A 19,668-nucleotide genomic window follows, 5' to 3' on the forward strand; every position below is an offset into this window, starting at 1 on the left:
TGTTTATTTTTGCTTTTATTTCCAATATTCTGGGAGGTGGGTCATAGAGGATCCTGCTGTGATGTATGTCAGAGAGTGTTTTGCCTATGTTCTCCTCTAGGAGTTTTATAGTTTCTGGTTTTATGTTGAGATCTTTAATCCATTTTGAGTTTATTTTTGTGTATGGTGTTAGAAAGTGTTCTAATTTCATTCTTTTACAAGTGATTGACCAGATTTCCCAGCACCACTTGTTAAAGAGATTGTCTTTAATCCATTGTATATTCTTGCCTCCTTTGTCAAAGATAAGGTGTCCATATGTGCGTGGATTTATCTCTGGGCTTTCTATTTTGTTCCATTGATCTATATTTCTGTCTTTGTGCCAGTACCATACTGTCTTGATAACTGTGGCTTTATAGTAGAGCCTGAAGTCAGGTAGGTTGATTCCTCCAGTTCCATTTTTCTTTCTCAAGATTGCTTTGGCTATTCGAGGTTTTTTGTATTTCCCTACAAATTGTGAAATTATTTGTTCTAGCTCTGTGAAGAATACTGTTGGTAGCTTGATAGGGATTGCATTGAATCTATAAATTGCTTTGGGTAGTATACTCATTTTCACTATATTGATTCTTCCAATCCATGAACATGGTATATATCTCCATCTATTAATGTCCTCTTTGATTTCTTTCACCAGTGTTTTATAGTTTTCTATATATAGGTCTTTAGTTTCTTTAGGTAGATATATTCCTAAGTATTTTATTCTTTTCGTTGCAATGGTGAATGGAATTGTTTCCTTAATTTCTCTTTCTGTTTTCTCATTATTAGTGTATAGGAATGCAAGGGATTTCTGTGTGTTGATTTTATATCCTGCAACTTTACTATAATCATTGATTAGTTCTAGTAATTTTCTGGTGGAGTCTTTAGGGTTTTCTATGTAGAGGATCATGTCATCTGCAAATAGTGAGAGTTTTACTTCTTCTTTTCCAATTTGGATTCCTTTTATTTCTTTTTCTGCTCTGATTGCTGTGGCCAAAACTTCCAATACTGTGTTGAATAGTAATGGTGAAAGTGGGCACCCTTGTCTTGTTCCTGACTTTAGAGGAAATGCTTTCAATTTTTCACCATTGAGAATAATGTTTGCTGTGGGTTTGTCATATATAGCTTTTATTATGTTGAGGTATGTTCCTTCTATTCCTGCTTTCTGGAGAGTTTTTATCATAAATGGGTGTTGAATTTTGTCAAAGGCTTTCTCTGCATCTGTTGAGATAATCATATGGTTTTTGTTTTTCAATTTGTTAATGTGGTGTATTACATTGATTGATTTGCGGATATTGAAAAATCCTTGCATCCCTGGGATAAAGCCCACTTGGTCATGGTGTATGATCTTTTTAATGTGTTGTTGGATTCTGATTGCTAGAATTTTGTTTAGGATTTTTGCATCTATATTCATCAGTGATATTGGCCTGTAGTTTTCTTTATCTGTGGCATCTTTGTCAGGTTTTGGTATTAGGGTGATGGTGGCCTCATAGAATGAGTTTGGAAGTTTACCTTCCTCTGCAATTTTCTGGAAGAGTTTGAGCAGGATAGGTGTTAGCTCTTCTCTAAATTTTTGGTAGAATTCAGCTGTGAAGCCGTCTGGACCTGGGCTTTTGTTTGCTGGAAGATTTTTGATTACAGTTTCAATTTCCGTGCTTGTGATGGGTCTGTTAAGGTTTTCTATTTCTTCCTGGTCGAGTTTTGGAAAGTTGTACTTTTCTAAGAATTTGTCCATTTCTTCCTCGTTGTCCATTTTATTGGCATATAATTGTTGATAATAGTCTCTTATGATCCTTTGTATTTCTGTATTGTCTGTTGTGATCTCTCCATTTTCGTTTCTAATTTTATTGATTTGATTTTTCTCCCTTTGTTTCTTGATGAGTCTGGCTAATGGTTTATCAATTTTCTTTATCCTTTCAAAGAACCAGCTTTTGGCTTTGTTGATTTTTGCTATGGTCTCTTTTGTTTCTTTTGCATTTATTTCTGCTTTAATTTTTAAGATTTCTTTCCTTCTACTAACCCTGGGGTTCTTCATTTCTTCCTTTTCTAGTTGCTTTAGGTGTAGAGTTAGGTTATTTATTTGACTTTTTTCTTGTTTCTTGAGGTGTGCCTGTATTGCTATAAACTTTCCCCTTAGGACTGCTTTTACTGTGTCCCACAGGTTTTGGGTTGTTGTGTTTTCATTTTCATTCGTTTCTATGCAAATTTTGATTTCTTTTTTGATTTCTTCTGTGATTTGTTGGTTATTCAGCAGGGTGTTGTTCATCCTCCATATGTTGGAATTTTTAATAGTTTTTCTCCTGTAATTGAGATCTAATCTTACTGCATTGTGGTCAAAAAAGATGCTTGGAATGATTTCTATTTTTTTGAATTTACCAAGGCCAGATTTATGGCCCAGGATGTGATCTATCCTGGAGAAGGTTCCATGTGCGCTTGAGAAAAAGGTGAAATTCATTGTTTTGGGATGAAATGTCCTATAGATATCAATTAGGTCTAACTGGTCTATTGTATCGTTTAAAGTTTGTGTTTCCTTGTTAATTTTCTGTTTAGTTGATCTATCCATAGGTGTGAGTGGGGTATTAAAGTCTCCCACTATTATTGTGTTATTGTTAATTTCTCCTTTCATACTTGTTAGCATTTGTCTTACATACTGCGGTGCTCCCGTGTTGGGTGCATATATATTTATAATTGTTATATCTTCTTCTTGGATTGATCCTTTGATCATTATGTAGTGACCTTCTTTGTCTCTTTTCACAGCCTTTGTTTTAAAGTCTATTTTATCTGATATGAGTATTGCTACTCCTGCTTTCTTTTGGTCCCTATTTGCATGGAAAATCTTTTTCCAGCCCTTCACTTTCAGTCTATATGTGTCCCCTGTTTTGAGGTGGGTCTCCTGTAGACAACATATATAAGGGTCTTGTTTTTGTATCCATTCAGCCAGTCTTTGTCTTTTGGTTGGGGCATTCAACCCATTTACGTTTAAGGTAATTACTGATAAGTATGATCCCGTTGCCATTTACTTTATTGTTTGGGGTTCGAATTTATACACCATTTTTGTGTTTCCTGTCTAGAGAATATCCTTTAGTATTTGTTGGAGAGCTGGTTTGGTGGTGCAGAATTCTCTCAGCTTTTGCTTGTCTGAGAAGCTTTTGATTTCTCCTTCATACTTGAATGAAATCCTTGCTGGGTACAATAATCTGGGCTGTAGGTTATTTTCTTTCATCATTTTAAGTATGTCTTGCCATTCCCTCCTGGCTTGAAGAGTTTCTATTGAAAGATCAGCTGTTATCCTTATGGGAATTCCCTTGTGTGTTATTTGTTGTTTTTCCCTTGCTGCTTTTAATATTTGTTCTTTGTGTTTGATCTTTGTTAATTTGATTAATATGTGTCTTGGGGTGTTTCGCCTTGGGTTTATCCTGTTTGGGATTCTCTGGGTTTCTTGGACTTGGGTGATTATTTCCTTCCCCATTTTAGGGAAGTTTTCAACTATTATCTCCTCAAGTATTTTCTCATGGTCTTTCTTTTTGTCTTCTTCTTCTGCAACCCCTATGATTCGAATGTTGTAGCGTTTAATATTGTCCTGGAGGTCTCTGAGATTGTCCTCATTTCTTTTAATTCGTTTTTCTTTTATTCTCTCTGATTCGTTTATTTCTACCATTCTATCTTCTAATTCACTAATCTTATCTTCTGCCTCTGTTATTCTACTATTTGTTGCCTCCAGAGTGTTTTTAATTTCATTTATTGCATTATTCATTATATATTGACTCTTTTTTATTTCTTCTAGGTCCTTGTTAAACCTTTCTTGCATCTTCTCAATCCTTGTCTCCAAGCTATTTATCTGTGATTCCATTTTAATTTCAAGATTTTGGATCAATTTCACTATCATTATTCGGAATTCTTTATCAGGTAGATTTCCTATCTCTTCCTCTTTTGTTTGGTTTGGTGGGCATTTATCCTGTTCCTTTATCTGCTGGCTATTCCTCTGTCTCTTCATCTTGTTTAAATTGCTGAGTTTGGGGTGTCCTTTCTGTATTCTGACAGTTTGTGGAGTTCTCTTTATTGTGGCGTTTCCTCGCTGTGTGTGGGTTGGTACAGGTGGCTTGTCAAGGTTTCCTGCTTAGGGAAGCTTGTGTCGGTGTTCTGATGGGTGGAGCTGTATTTCTTCTCTTTGTTCAGTCGCGCTGTGGGGAGGGAGGGAGGGATGCTGCAAACAAATAACACTGGCGTGCGCTCGCAGTGCCTCAGCCACACTGGGTGTGCCTCCACTCATGGCGCGTGTAGCCTCCCTGCCCACACTGCTCGGGCTCTAGGTTGTTCCGCCGGGAACAATCCGAGGCTGGCCCTGGGTTGCATGTACCTCCCAGGTCCAAGCCGCTCAGGTTCAGGCACTCGGGTAGTCCTCAGAGGCGCAGACTCAGTTGGGCCTGAGTTTTGTGCTCTTCCCAGGTCCGAGCAGCTCAAGTGATGAGGTGTTTGGCAAGCGCCAATGCTACGACTTATCGCCTCCCCGCCACTCGGTTATCTGGGTGTAAAACCGGCGCACCTTCTCAGGCAGATGTTAACCGTCCAGACCCCCAAAAAGTTTTAGTTAGCAAAGAAGCCTGCTTACAGTTTTATAGATAATGTCTCTCTGGGGCTGCGATTGCCCCCTTCCGGCTCTGGCTGCCTGTCACCGGAGGGGGAAGGTCTGCAGCCGGCTATCTCTGTTCAATTCTTTGTTCCGTGCGCGGGCCTGGCGGTCTTAGGTTAGGGCTGGCTTTTCGCGTGGTAGATATCCCACAGTCTGGTTTGCTAGCCCAAATTATTTCGCTCAGATAGTGCTCAGGGTATTCAGGCCAGATTCTTACTCTAAGCGATGCAGCCCGCGCTGTGCCTCCCTGCCCAGCCCCCGCTTGCTAATGGCGCGTGCAGGCGTCTGCGCTGCTTCTCCGCTGGGGGAGTTACCGTAGGACTCGCAATCTTCGAGTTTTAATTGTTTATTTATTTTTTCTTCCTGTTATGTTGCCCTCTGTGCTTCCACAGCTCGGCACAGATTCGGCAATGAGAAGGTTTCCTGGTGTTTGGAAACTTCTCTCTTTTCAAGACTCCCTTCCCGGGATGGAACTCCGTCCCTCCCTCTTTTGTCTCCCCTTTTGTCCTTTATATTTTTTCCTACCTCCTTTCGAAGAGTTGGATTGCTTTTCTGGGTGCCTGATGTCCTCTGCTGGCATTCAGAAGTTGTTTTGTGGAATTTACTCGACGTTTAAATGGTCTTTTGATGAATTTGTGGGGGAGAAAGTGTTCTCCCCGTCCTACTCCTCCGCCATCTTGGCTCCTCCTCCAAATTCAATCATCTTCTCTATGCCCAGGCTCTATGCTCAGGGCTTTGAATGAATCCCTTTACTGGAGCTGGAACCACCTCCAGGTCACTGCTGCTGGGCCAGGGTGGAGAGAGTGTGCGCTGGGCAACACCTCACGCTGAGCAGTGGAGGAGGAGCAACCTCCAGACATGGTATTTTGTGAAGGTTTATGTAATGGATGTTGAGTAAGGTTATGAGATGATTGAAACTGATTTTCCAGAAGGCATAACAATGTAAAATTCAAGTAGATAACCCTTATCAGGCATTTTTGATCTAAGTCAAGTGTGTATTGTTAAATATTAATGCCATTAAGGTATGTAAGCAGGAAGTTAAGATATGTGACCCAAATACATTTCTTTCTGGTAACTGAGTGTAATAGGGAACTAGTGTTTAGTGGATTTGTAACTGGGGGTGGGGCAGGATGAAGAGAAGAAGGTCAGAATAACCTAGGGAGCTCTTGCAAAATTTATCGGGTGCCAGCACATGAGGTTCCTCAGAATGGCGGGGTGAGTGGCTAAGGAGAATCTTACTCATGTAACTTATTTTGAAAAAGCTCCCTGTGTAATTTCAGTCTACCTAATCCAGTGTATTGTTTAGAGATAGGAAAAGGAAAATTAGTCTGTCTCTTCCATTGTATGATGGAGTCAGCGGGGAGGGGGGGGGAGGTAGATTAATGTGTCTTAAAAAGGACAGCTCCAGATATGAGTCCATGTACTTGGGTGGGCCTAGATCCCACTCTGTTCTCTCTCACTGTCTTCCTTTCCAAGGGCCTCTGGCCATTCTCGTCTTCCCTGTGCCCTAGGTCATTTAGAACAATCAACTGGGTTTAGAACAACTGCCTTAGGCATTTCTTTCCGCTATCAGTTGTGTCTAGCAAGCTCCTGCATGTGCATGCCAAGTCACTTTAGTCACGTCTGAGTCTTTGTGACCCCATGGACTGTAGCCTGCTAGGCTCCTCTGTCCATGGAATTCTCCAGGCAAGAATATTGGACTGGGTTGCCATGCCCTCCTCCAGGGGATCTTCATGACCCAGGGATGGAACCAGTGTCTCTTATGTCTCCAGCATTGGCAGGCAGGATCTTTACTGCTAGAGACACCTGGGAAGCCCAGTCTGTTCTTAGATGCATTTTCTGATCAGTGCCTAAAATGATGATATTGTGTGCTGTTGATCAAAGGAGACATCACATACGCAGAGAATGCAATGGCTAGAGACCACGCTCAGCTGAAGAAATTTAGGAACCCCACTCCCAGAAAGATGGGCCAGGAATGTGTGAGCAGGTTAAAAATATTCTTGATCAGGACCTGATCAAGCCTTTGGATAACAGTTTAGGTTGAGACTTCAAAGTTTGGTTGTAGAGCTTGGCTCATTTATGTTAATATTAAAAAGGCTATTGCTATAGAGAAAACTTACAGTCCATCAGTTTAATAGCTAGGTCTGCTTATGGATGGAAAATGTCCTTCCATCAGATGGAAATGCGCTTCCCCCAAACTTCATTTAAACTGAAATTTTGTACCGTATTTTCAAGGCATATCAGCTTTGAATGGATCTGTTTGTTTTTCAGTGATTTTTTTTTTGTTTGTTTTTTTCTGTTAATGGATTTAGACTATCCCTACTCCCTTCTGCGTTTTCTTCATCCCTGATTTCAGATTTTCTCCTGATAGAGATCCAGTTTTCCCTGACATGTAAAATATTGGTCACCTTGGGATTTTAAAAGCACAAGGTGTGACTCGTATCATTGGGAGACTATCCAGAACAAAATAAAGTTCTTTTGGTGGCATGTTGTACAATACCTTATATCAACAAAAATGGCTTACCACCCCACAAAGGTCTAGCCCTAGCTTCCTACGTCTATTTAGTGCCACAGAATCTGTTGGTAGTGAAGGTGATAAAAAGGCGTACAACCCTGAAGAGACTAGAGCAGATTGTTTGTCAACAGTTCAGATTCCATCTCTAAAAAATATCTGTGTTTCTCCTTTGAGTCTCCCTATGCTTTGGGTATCAGAGGTGTGAAGTGCCCTGGGGTTCTAGAAGCCACTCAGGATTTGTCTTCTTTAGATTATCTGACTAGAGGGGAAGGAGAAGCTTAAAGGCATGTATAGTTTGGGCTTAAAAATTTTAGTAATCTTTCAAAAACCCAGAAGGAAAAGAGAAAGAACTTTAGACTAACACAGTGAAGACTGCATCATTCAGTAACAAATACATTACGTGCCAGACATGGTGATACAACATGCTGGCGTGGCATGATTAAGAAAAAAATAGATTTGGCCTTTTTCCTGGTTCCTGGCATGCTAAATTCCTTGGAATTTCCACTGATAGGAGTGTCTTCTGTTTTCTAATAAGGTGACTAAAGATGGGGCATTTAGACAGCTTCAGGATGGAGGCTGGTTCCCAGAGGAAAAATCTATGTGATTATAGGGATAGAACCCTTCAGTCCCACCTCTGACCTCTGGGGAGGAGAGATGGACTGGAGACTGAGTTCAAGTACCAGTGGCCTAAAATTCAGTAAATCATGCCTATGCCATGATGCTTCCAGATTGGGAACACATTGATGTGCTGGGAGGGTGGTGTACTCGAAAAGAGCATGGTAGCCCTGTGCCCTCCTTACCCCCATACCTTCCCTATGCATCTCTTCCATTTGGCTGTTCCTGAGTTGTATTATTTACAATAAAGCTGTAATAGAAAGCAGAGAGCTTTCCTGAGCTGGGAGTTGCTCTGGCAAATTACTGAACCTGAGTGGGGTTGTGGGAACCTCCATATTTACAGTTGGCTAGGCAGAAGTGAGGCAAAGGCAATGGCAACCCACTCCAGCACTCTTGCCTGGAAAATCCCATGGGCAGAGGAGCCTGGTAGGCTGCAGTCCATGGGGTCGCTAAGTTGGACACGACTGAGAGACTTCACTTTTCACTTTCATACATTGGAGAAGGAAATGGTAACCCACTCCAGTGTTCTTGCCTGGAGAATCCCAGGGACGGGGGAGCCTGGTGGGCTGCCGTCTATGGGGTCACACAGAGTCGGACACAACTGAAGCAACTTAGCAGCAGCAGCAGGCAGAAGTGAAAGTTGTCTGGGAACCCCATTTGTGGCTGGTGTCCAAAATGGAACTAAGCCCTTAACTGGTGGGGTCTGTGCTAACTCTGGGTAATTAATTTCACATTGAATTTAATTACTGGACACCCAGTTGCTGTCAGAGAATTGGAAAATAGGAGTTGGAATGATATTCCATGCTTAAGTCGATTCAGTCATGTCTGACTGTTTGCAACCCAGGGACCACAGCCAGCCAGGCTCCTCTGTCCATGGGGTTTTTCATGCAGGAATACTGGAGTGATATAGTTAGGGATAAAATGGTGAACAAGAAGAGACATTTTCTGCTCTTACAAAATTTATAAGTATTTCTATGGGTGCATTGGGTTAGGTAGCACCCTGCTGTGTATTACCCAATTGCCCCTCCAGATCTCCTCACTCTGATCATTAGAGGCTGACTCTTAATGGACCCCTTCAGTGGGCCCCCTGTTCTGTCTCTGGTTGGATTTGATCAGTCGGGACCCTGACAGAACACTGGAAAGGGGAGGAAGAGGAGGTCAAGGTATTTATCCTCCTTACTCCTATCTTGTTGGGGACACCTTGGACAGTGTCCCTAGATTGAAAAGCACTACTCTCTTCATGACAATCTTCTCTACATGACTTTCTTTCTCCAGGTTCTGCCAACCCACCCCCCTCCTCCTTGTCTCCTTACGCCTAGAGTTGGTAACAGTGGCTCAGTTCCCAACCCTGATTATTGCCCAAAGTCCCTTGTGGTTTTACTTTACCCTGAGTACACTTTTGTAAAAGTTCCTTAGTACAGAAGCCTTTGAATTATTCTGATTTGAGTGTTCCATCTTATCGGGATCCCAACTAATTACAAGCACTGTCCATTTAATTGTGAGATTGATGCTGGCTAAGTGTGTTGATTTATGTTTTGATATTGTTGATGCTACTATTTCATGTAATTTAGCCAGTTGCTTCTTAAGAAGGTCACACTACGATTGCTTCTTAGCAATGATAAGATCATCTCATGGAATAGAATGCTTATCTTTATATTTTCTTTGGCAGGAGAGTGTACATTCAGCGAGGTAAAGTGAAGGGTAACTAGGACATCAGTTCTGTTTTATAGCATTTAGAATAGCAATTTCAGTTGCCAAAATGCTCTTCTTACCAACTGTGATTCTGGCATTAAACTGTATTCTAGGCTTTGAAGGTGCATTAATAGCCTGGGGTTTATACCAAGATCATACATGCTGATGAGAGCTTGATAAAGGGTGCACAAAGTCATTATTATTAACTGTTTTTTTTGCTGAGATGGAACAGGATAGTAGCACCCAGAAGTTCAATAGTTATGCCTGGAACATCTTTCCTTTCATAATAAACACTGGAGTGAAAGGTGTGGGAAATGAAGAAAGAACACCCAGAAATGAGTTGTAAAGACAGCACAAATGTGTGCTTTTTTGTTTACTCTACAGAGGTTCTAACACAGGGAACCAAGTCATGAAATTTACATTTATTATTGATCTTTTCATCTGAACCCACCACAGCACCTTCTTTGAATCTGTTATAAGCCAGTTTTTTCAAATGATGAGTTTATTTTACTAATTTGTTTTTAACTGGAGGATAATTGCTTCACAGTGTTCTGTTGGTTTCTTCTGATGTAAATCAGCCATTGTTGTTGTTGTTCAGTCCCTCAGTCATGTCTGACTCTTTGCAACCCCATGAACTGCAGCACACCAGGCTTCTCTGTCCTTCACCATCTCCCGGAGCTTGCTCAAACTCATGTCCATTGAGTTGATGATGCCATCCAACCACCTCATCCTCTGTCATCCCCTTCTCCTCTTGTCTTCAATATTTCCCAACATCAGGGTGTTTTCCAGTGAGTCTGCTCTTCACATCAGGTGGCCAAAGTACTGGAGCTTTAGCTTCAGCATCAGTCCTACCAGTGAATATTCAGGGTTGATATCCTTTAGGATGGACTGGTTTGAACTCCTTGCAGTTCAAAGGACTCTCAAGAGTCTTCTCCAACACCATAGTTCAAAAACATCAATTCTTTGGTGCTCAGCCTTCATCAATTCTTTGGTGCTCCATACATGACCACTGGAAAAACCATAGCTTTGACTTGACAGACCTTTGTTGGCAAAGTAATGTCTCTGCTTTTTATTATGCTGTCTAGGTTTGTCATAGCTTTTTTCAAAGAGCAAGCATCTTTTAATTTCATGGCTGCAATCACTGTCTGCAGTGATTGTCAAGCCCAAGAAAATAAAATCTTTCACTGTTTCCATTGTTTCCCCATCTATATGCCATGCAGTGATGGGACCAGATGCCATGATCTCAGTTTTTTGAATGTTGAGTTTTAAGCCAGCTTTTTCACTCTCCTGTTTCACCTTCATCAAAAGGCTCTTTTATTCCTCTTAACTTTCTGCCATAATGGCAGAATCAGCCATAAGTATACATAAATCCACTCTCTCTTGAACCGCCCTCCCACTCCCCATCCCATCCATCTAGGTTATCACAGAGCACTGAGTTGAACTCCCTTCATTATACAGGAGCTTCCCACTAATTATCTAACAAATGATGAATTTCTTGAAGGAAGATATAAGCTTATAAGTTTATAGCCTTTCATCAGAGTTACTTTGATCCTCCTTTCTCCCTTATTTTGCTTCCTAGAGTCATTACCTAAATATGACTTAGGATGACCAGACAGGATTATCAAAGATGATGTCAGCTTGTCTATAATCCACTGATCTATAGATAAGAGAGAAAGCTTTTCTCAGAAGATGGTGCATGTTTACATCTCAGAAGATCTGATAAGAGTCTATGTCCATTCTTGAAAGTGAAAGTGTTAGTCACTCAGTCATGTCCAACTCTTTGCAACCCCATGGACTGTAGCTTGCCGACTCCTCTGTCCATGGGATTTCCTAGAAAAGAATGTTGGAGGGGTTGCCATTTCCTTCATCCTTGATCATTAGCTATTGGAGATACAGCGATTTCAAAGCTCATCTACCTCCTAATGCTATAGATGAGGCAACTGAGACAGAAATATTAGAAGACTTGGCTAAGAACACAGCTGTATTCATTTGCCAGGGCTCTGTCACACAGACCCCACAACTGACTGGACTAAACAACTGAAATGCATTTTCTGTATTCTCCCAGTGCTGGAGGCTAGAAATCCAAAGCCAAGGTGTTGGCAGGGGTGGTTTCTTCTGATGACTGTGAGGGAAGGACCTATTCCAGGCTTCCTCTCTCCCTGGCTTATCAGTGGCCATCTCCTCCATATCTGTTCTCACCACATTCCCACTTATGTGTGTGTGTGTCCAAATTTCCTCCTCTTAGAAGTCCACCATTCATACTGGATGAGGGCCCACCTTCATGACCTCATTTTAACTTGATCATCTCTAAAAGACCCTATCTCCAAAAGAAAGTCCAATTTTAAGGTACTAGGGCTTAGCTTATAACAATGGCTGTCTAAAGATAGACTTGAAAAAAAAATAAAGATAGACTTGAATCTTGATCTTTTGATGTCTTTGTTAGGTATTTTTCACCCTTGCTATGCCATGTGCCATTTAATATTCTTCTTCCCATGGATGCAAAGAAAACCATTTTATTTTTCATAGAGGTAGGGTATAGAGATGTGATTTAAACCTTGTATTTTCTCAGACATTTCAAATCATTCAATTTAGATGAAATATAAGGTCAAAGTAAATTTCAAATAGTAAGGATCCTTATTAATAAAGCCTGAAAATAGTCATCTTGGGGATAAAGATAAGTAATGAGATTTGTATTACATCACTGAAATTATTGAACTTTAGAATTAGAGTACCAGGTTCTCCCATACTTATTCTATAAATTACAGTTTATAACATGACATTGTGTTGATAAATGCATTTGTGCAGTTATTTTCCTCTTTATTTGGATCTCTCTGTCCCTGCAAAAAGGCTTCCAGGGAAGTAAGTTTTCCTTCTAGATGTGCTATGGATAAAGCTTTGGCAGAACAATTGCCAATCCTGCCATTTAATTCTCCTAAAATCATTTGGTCAGTGTAGGGATGCCTAAAGCCTGTGTGGTTCTAAAGCAGCCCAGGTGGCACCAGATATCCTAGCAAAATGTTTGCACATTGGTAGACAGGTTATTTTTGTTAGGTTATACCAAGTGGTCTTTTAGAAAAGGTGGATTTAAATAAGACAAATTTGTCTTAGAAGTTTTTAGTTCATATATCATATCACCAAGGTCAATGTGGTTTACTTATCCTTGCATTAATGAAAACTGCTTTGATTAAAGGTCAGAACAGGAAAAAAAATAATGGGGTGTTGGACTCTTTGGTGACAACCACATTCTCCCTGTTCTCACATGGCCTAACATCCTCATTTTGAAGGAGGGAAACCTGATGATCCTCTGATCATAACATTGACATGATCAGCCCAAGAAGATAAATACACACTCTCTCAGACTTTCCACCCAGGTTGGCCTCTGTGATGTGGAACTTGGGAACAGCAGATGAAGTAGCATTTCTAACTATCTACTGACATCCAACAGGGCTACACATAAATCTGCACATGGCCTACTTCACCGACTCTTAAACTATGCCTCTTGGTATTTAAAAAAGGTAGTTAAGTGGCCCCACTCCAGTACTCTTGCCTGGAAAATCCCATGGATGGAGGAGCCTGGTAGGTTCCTACCATGGTCCATGGGGTTGCAAAGAGTCGGACACGACTGAGCGACTTCACTTTCACACATTGGAGAAGGAAATGGCAACCCACTCCAGTGTTCTTGCCTGGAGAATCCCAGGGACGGGGGAGCCTGGTGGGCTGCCGTCTATGGGGTCGCACAGAGTCGGACATGACTGAAACGACTTAGCAGCAACAGCAGCAGCAGCAGCAGCAGCAGTGAAATGAAAGTGTTAGTTGCTTAGTTGTGTCCGACTCTTTGTGACCCCATGGACTGTAGCCCGCCAGGCTCCTCTGTCCACGGAATTCTCCAGGTAATTATACTGGAGTAGGTAGCCATTCCTTTCTCCAGAGGATCTTCCCAACCCAGGGATTGAACCCAGGTCTCCTGCATTACAGGTGGCTTCTTTACTGTCTGAGCCAAAGAGGTATTCATTTCTAGGATTTGCCCTCTATATTCCTCTCTTCTAGCAGTTTACCAAAACATATCTATTGCATCACCAGCCTTTCAGTATACACCAAGGAAGAAATGTTAGTGGTTAAAGAAATCTGGAAGATGCCACACACTGCATCCCTCTTTTAGCTATTCATGATGCATACTGGAATATTGAAGGCTTGGCAGCATCTTGCAAGAAGCAGCACTGAGCTTCCTTTAGTCAGTTTCCAAAGTCTTCTGAGCAGGGAACCATTTGTTCATGTAAACCTGTAAGATGTAAGCAGCACATTTTGAGAAATATTGTACAAAACTTGCTTACGTCAAAGAAATATATACACTGGAAAAGAATTTGGTGGGAATTCCCTGGTGGTTCAGTGGTTAAGACTCTGTGCTGCCAATGCAGGGGACAGGAGTTCGATCCCTGGTTGGTGAATTAAGATCCCACATGCTGTGTGGTGTGGCAAAAAATAAAAGACCTTAGATCAAGTTTATAGGTAATGTAGCAAGAGAGCTGCAGATCTCTCTCTCTCTCTCTCTCTCTTTCTCTCTCTCTCTCTCTCTCTCTCTCTGGATACTTGAGTGACTCACAATCTTTGTAATCTCTGCGAAATATTCCTTGTGGCTAATTAGCAGAGAGGAAGTACTGAAATAGCCTAGCCAGGTTTTTCACTCATGAAGATCTTTCTTAACTGTGGGGGGTAGATGACTGTTTTGTATGTGCACATATGGCTTCCCTGACAGCTCAGATGGTCAAGAATCCATCTACAATGTAGGAGACCTGGGTTTGATTCTTGGGTTGGGAAAAACCCCTGGAGAAGAGAATGGCTACTTACTCCAGTATTCTTGCCTAAAGAATCCCACAGACAGAGGAGCCTGGTAGGCTACAGCCCATGGGGTTGCAAACAGTCGGACACAACTGAGTGACTAGCACAACCACATGTGAGAGAAAGGGTGAGTGTGTGTGTGTGTGTGTGTGTGTGTGTGTGTATGTATGTGTCTCCTGGATAATCAGATAGCTTAAAAAAAAACTACTGGGCTCATAATCAGAAGGTCTGATACCATAGATGTGAGATGTGACATCTCCACCAGTTAGCATGGGTGTTATTGCACAAACCCCATCCCTCTGTCACGAGGCAGGCCTTTAGTACCCAGCAAGCCTCCCTGTCTACTGGGGACCTTAGCAAATATAGTCTGAAGGTGAAGAGGAGGAAGTTGTCAGGCTGATGACATAATGTCTAAGAATGTGGGTCACCTTGAGGGGAGCAGAGTGTTTGGTCCAAAGGGCTGCCTTTCCTGAGGGGGATAGGAGTGGAATGTCTGACACCCTGAAGCAACCATTCCTCCTGACTGGCCTTGATGGATGCTGGGTCTAGATGCTCCTGTAACAAAGACCCTTTGGTGTTGAATAACAGAAACAATCTTTGAGCAAGCTTAAGGAAAAAAGAGAATATATTGGGTAGATATTTAAGCATATGATGGAATTTAAACACTTGGAAGAGTCAAATCTTCAGAAAGTTCAGAAACATGATGGCTCAAGGGGTCTGCTTTCCACTCTCAATTCCCCAGAGTCTCAGCTCCAATTTTGGGTGAAATGTCCACCCTAAGGCCATTTAGTTGTGATGTATCTGTTGGTTCAGGAGCATGTGGCAACATCTTGATCTCATAGAAAGTGGGTCCCTTCTCCAGCCCCAGGAGATACGGTGTGACAGTCTAAACCAGTCACTGTGATCTCACTGCCCTGTGTCAGGAACTGGTCTGCAGATGGCCTTGAGACCCAATACTAGGGCAGGAGATATAAATAGAAAAGGGCTGGATATGGATTCTGAGAGAGCTTTTGTTTTCCCAGGAAGAAGGAACAACAAATTCACATGGCATGGTTTTTTCTCCCTTTGTTTTTCCCCTTCTTTGGAGTTCAGAAATAATGCCTAGTGGTGCCAGGATGTGACTGAGATATGACAAGCACCAGATGAGAGGTGTATACTAGGAGCAGGCGGTTTAGAGGAGAGAAAGCCAAGATGTCTACATAATAGAGCTGTCACACTGACACCAGACCCAATACCTCTTGATTGGTTCCTGAGAAAATGATTCGTTTGTTGACATTGCAGTGCACTACAATAGGGTGTTGTTATCATTGTTACTTGCAACCTAAATCATTCCTAAGTGAAAAAGTTACATAGGATAAGTATAGATGTTGGGGGCCAGTTCCTACAGATCAAAGAGAGATTCTCAGAGCTTTAATGGGGGACAAGACAGAAACAGCTCAGGAAATAGGGACATATTTAGAGGTGTCTATGAAATCTCCCCTGGAGCCTTGAAATCTTACTACCATGGCAGAGCACGGTGAGAGAAGCCCTCTTGGCACCAGAACACACCTGTCCTAGATAGAATTAACTCATTAACTCATACATTAGTTTTACTAATTTTTTTATCAATTCCTTATTATCTGCTAGATATTTTTCTACATGTTGGGAATAGATTGGAGAAGACTGAGGAGATTTTGGTTCTCATTAAATTAACATTCTAAAGGGGACATAGTTAATAAACCAGAAAGGTAAATGAACAGAATCATTCCAAGTAGTGAGAAGTGCTATATGAAATATAAAACACAGTGTTGTGATAGAGAGTCTGGGAGGGTGTGAGTGTGGAAGACTTAAGAAAGTAACACTGGAAATAAAACTTGAATTGCATAAAGGTGCCAGCTGTATGAGACCCGGGGACCAAGCTTTTCTGAAGGGAATGGCCAGTGCAGAGGCCCTTGCCAGGGTGAGCATGGTGGGCTGGACACACAGACTGCATTATTAATGGGTGTCCAGTGCACGGCGATCCGGGAGGCCACCCATGCTTATCTCATTGTGACCGTTCCCACCACTCAGCTCGTGGGCATTGTGATGGATCTTGAGGCTGCTGATGGGGTGACTGTTCCCAGCATCTGCTTCAGGCTGGGATGGGATGGCTGGGGGCGGGGAGCCTGGGTAACAGACTGTGATCAGAGCCAGATCATTCAGCTGGCATGCAGCTGCTTCAAGACCATGCTCCAGTCATTTCCTCAAGATACAGTGGCCACATTTGATGTGTCTCTCTGTGGAAAGACCTGGCTCTGGCTCCCAGCTTGCTACAGCTGGTCATACCCAACATCATTTTCAAGTGATACTTATCAGTGAAGCAGTCACATGAGATCGTAGGGCTTGAAGCACCCTCAAAGGTCATCCTATCTGGCATTTCTTACATGTCTGGCATGACCAAGAACGAAAGTGTTGGAATGCCACCACCCCTACTTCTGGCAGGTTGCTGGCTAAACCAGATATCCACCTAGTTCCGGTGTAGAATTCAACTCTCCTTAACACTTGAACTTGGGTGCAATTAATTATTAGAGCTGTCAGATTTTCTCATGGATCCTATACGACTGGTCAGATGTTAGGCATACGTTCACTTTAGGAGGTAAGGTAACTGCAAGTAGCCAAACTACCATTTAAAAGCCCTGGCTCATTATTTTCTAATAACAACATGTGAGATAAAGAATTTTATATATATTTGTGTAGGATATGATTATATAAATTAATTAAATATAAATCTATTATATTTAAATTATTAATGACATCACTCACGATGCTCCTATTCTTATTTTTTCTGTGGCTTGATAAAATATTCTCAGAGAAATGTTAGTATGTCTGTGATTATATATTTTTTCTTCTCCTTTATATTTCTTCTGATTTTTGCCTTACGTATCTTTGCTTTTTTGCTGTTAAAGTGTCTAATGGTGTAAGATGTCTATATTCTTTGTGAAATTATGCCTTTTATCATTAAAAATACTCATCATTGTTTCATTTTAAATAAATTAATTAATTTTAAAAATAAGTAAAAACCCTGGCTTGCTTCTCCTAAATCTAGGATGAAATGGATTATAAAATATCAAAGTTGGAAGAGACTTCAGTGATCAATATCCCTCCTAAGAGATGAAAAATAAAAAAGGAAAAATGACTTAACCAAAGTTAACATTAATAGAAAGGAAACAATAGAAAGTTTTTGGGTATCCACATGGGTCTTTCACAGATGTTTACATCATTTTGTTGTTTTGCTTTGACTTATGGAACAAAGGGGAAAAAAATTCCTGGGTCAACAATGTGAAAGTGTACGATCACAGTTCTCCTCGCCCCTGTCTGGTTCCACTCTCACTACCCCATATAGCGAGATTCTTTTTCTCATTTCACAGACGAGGGAAGTACATCCATTTAGTTAGTAGGTGGCAGTACTGAACTCGAGCTTAAGCCTTCTGATTATCTAATATCATTTCCAAATCCATCACTACTGTCATTCTCTGGAGGTTGAGGAACATAGCAGAAATTAGCCATAACTTAGATGGGGTAGAATACACAGGAGCCCCAAAGCCAATGTGGTTGCTACAAGGAAAGGATTCTGATGTCACCTTCAGTTCAGTTCAGTTCAGTTCAGTCGCTCAGTCGTGTCCGACTCTTTGCGACCCCATGAATCGCAGCACGCCAGGCCTCTCTGTCCATCACCAACGTCCATCGAGTCAGTGATGTCATCCAGCCATCTCACCCTCTGTCGTCCCCTTCTCCTCCTGTCCCCAATCCCTCCCAGAATCAGAGTCTTTTCCAATGAGTCAACTCTTCGCATGAGGTGGCCAAAGTACTGGAGTTTCAGCTTTAGCATCATTCCTTCCAAAGAACACCCAGGACTGATCTCCTTCAGAATGGACTGGTTGGATCTCCTTGATGTCACCTTCACTAGTGTGTAAATACTTCCCTCTTAAAGTTACTTTATCTGAAGCAGAGGCTCCTGGCTGTAACATAACCTGGTGCTGTCATTTCAACAACCACCTTCATTTATTTTAAATACCACCTCCTGGACAGAGGGGCACATAGAAGCCCAGGCTATTAGAACCAACTGGCTGGGTTCAAATCCTGGCCCTACCACTTTTTCTGGGTGACCTGAAGAATATTATTATACTTAACCTTCCGGTATCTCAGTTTTCTTATCTACAAAATGGGGTAGCAGTAGTGTCTTCCTGAGAAGGTGGTGATGACTAAATGAGGTCAAGTATTTAGAAGAGTAAATGTTGAGTAAAGGTTAATTGTTACATTTGCTCTCAGGACAACAGAAGGAATTCTGTCACAGGTCTGAGTTTTCTCCAGCAGTATGAAAAGAGTAATTTCTCTCTCTCTCTTTAAAAAAAAATGTATTTAGCTATTTGGCTGCTCAAAATTTTAAATGTGCCATGGGAGACATTTAGCTGTGGTGAAGTGAGTGAAGTTGCTCAGTCGTGTCCGACTCTTTGCGACCTCATGGACTGTAGCCTACCAGGCTCCTCTGTCCATGGGATTTTCCAGGCAATAGTACTGGAGTGGGATGCCATTTCCTTCTCCAGGGGATCTTCCCAACCCAGGGATCGAACCCCGGTCTTCCTCATTGTAGACAGACGCTTTACCATCTAAGCCACCAGGGAAAATTGTGGTATAGGGATCAAACCCAGACCCCCTGAATTGGGAGTGTGGAATCTTAGCCGCTGGACTGCCAGGGAAGTCTTGAAAAGAATACTTTCACAGCTCATGATAATGGATAGGCATCCCAGAGTGAGAAGTGTCTAAAAACATATTCCCATATCGTTGAATGCTTGACTTCAGAGTAAGATGTATTCCTGGCGCTCTACTGCAAGAGTTACCTTCTTTTTGAACAGCAGAAAGCTCTGGCTTATGCACTCGAAAAGCTAAAGCTGACCCAGAAGTTATGCTTAGAGAAAAAAAAGAAGAAGAAAGAGCGTCTTATGTAACTTGAAGAGTATAAGGGACCCAATGATAAAAACCACTGCCATGAACTTTTCTGAAGCATAATAAATCTCTGCCAGCCATTGCCAAGGTATCATTTGTCGTTTTGTTTTTGTCTTAAAATAGACTAGAAAAAATGTTAATAAACCCCCTCCCATTAGATTGTGTATTAGATTGTGAAAGGTAGGAAATGCTATTATTTCAAGTTTTTTCCATCTTCTAAAATAACCCTCTGTGTGTTTTATGGCTCCTTAGCAGTATTCTGACTTTAATTTGACGGTGACCCCTGACTTTGTCTAGATCTCCCATGCAGCTGAATCTTCCCTCTACTCTGTTTTTCTTTCTCTTTTTGCTTATACTTTCTGCACGTTTAGATCATCTTTCTACCGACCTTTCAGCGGCTCAGTGTTTT

General features: G+C 41.5%; 1 long non-coding RNA gene across 11 annotated transcripts in view; it reads left to right on the forward strand.

Annotated features, from left to right (window-relative positions):
- The window catches only part of LOC132345950 (uncharacterized), a 287,030-nt gene that overhangs the window by 199,434 nt on the left and 67,928 nt on the right, over positions 1–19,668 (forward strand). For 9 of the 11 annotated variants that reach the window (XR_009495560.1, XR_009495557.1, XR_009495556.1 and 6 more), the window contains one exon: positions 19,172–19,347. This is a non-coding gene — a long non-coding RNA (uncharacterized lncRNA). Of the gene's footprint in view, positions 1–19,168; positions 19,348–19,668 lie in introns of all 11 variants that reach the window. The other 2 variants (XR_009495559.1, XR_009495561.1) reach the window with 1 other exon arrangement.

The sequence above is a fragment of the Bos taurus genome, chromosome 8, assembly GCF_002263795.3.
Source record: "Bos taurus isolate L1 Dominette 01449 registration number 42190680 breed Hereford chromosome 8, ARS-UCD2.0, whole genome shotgun sequence".
Classification (NCBI taxonomy): domain Eukaryota; kingdom Metazoa; phylum Chordata; class Mammalia; order Artiodactyla; family Bovidae; genus Bos; species Bos taurus.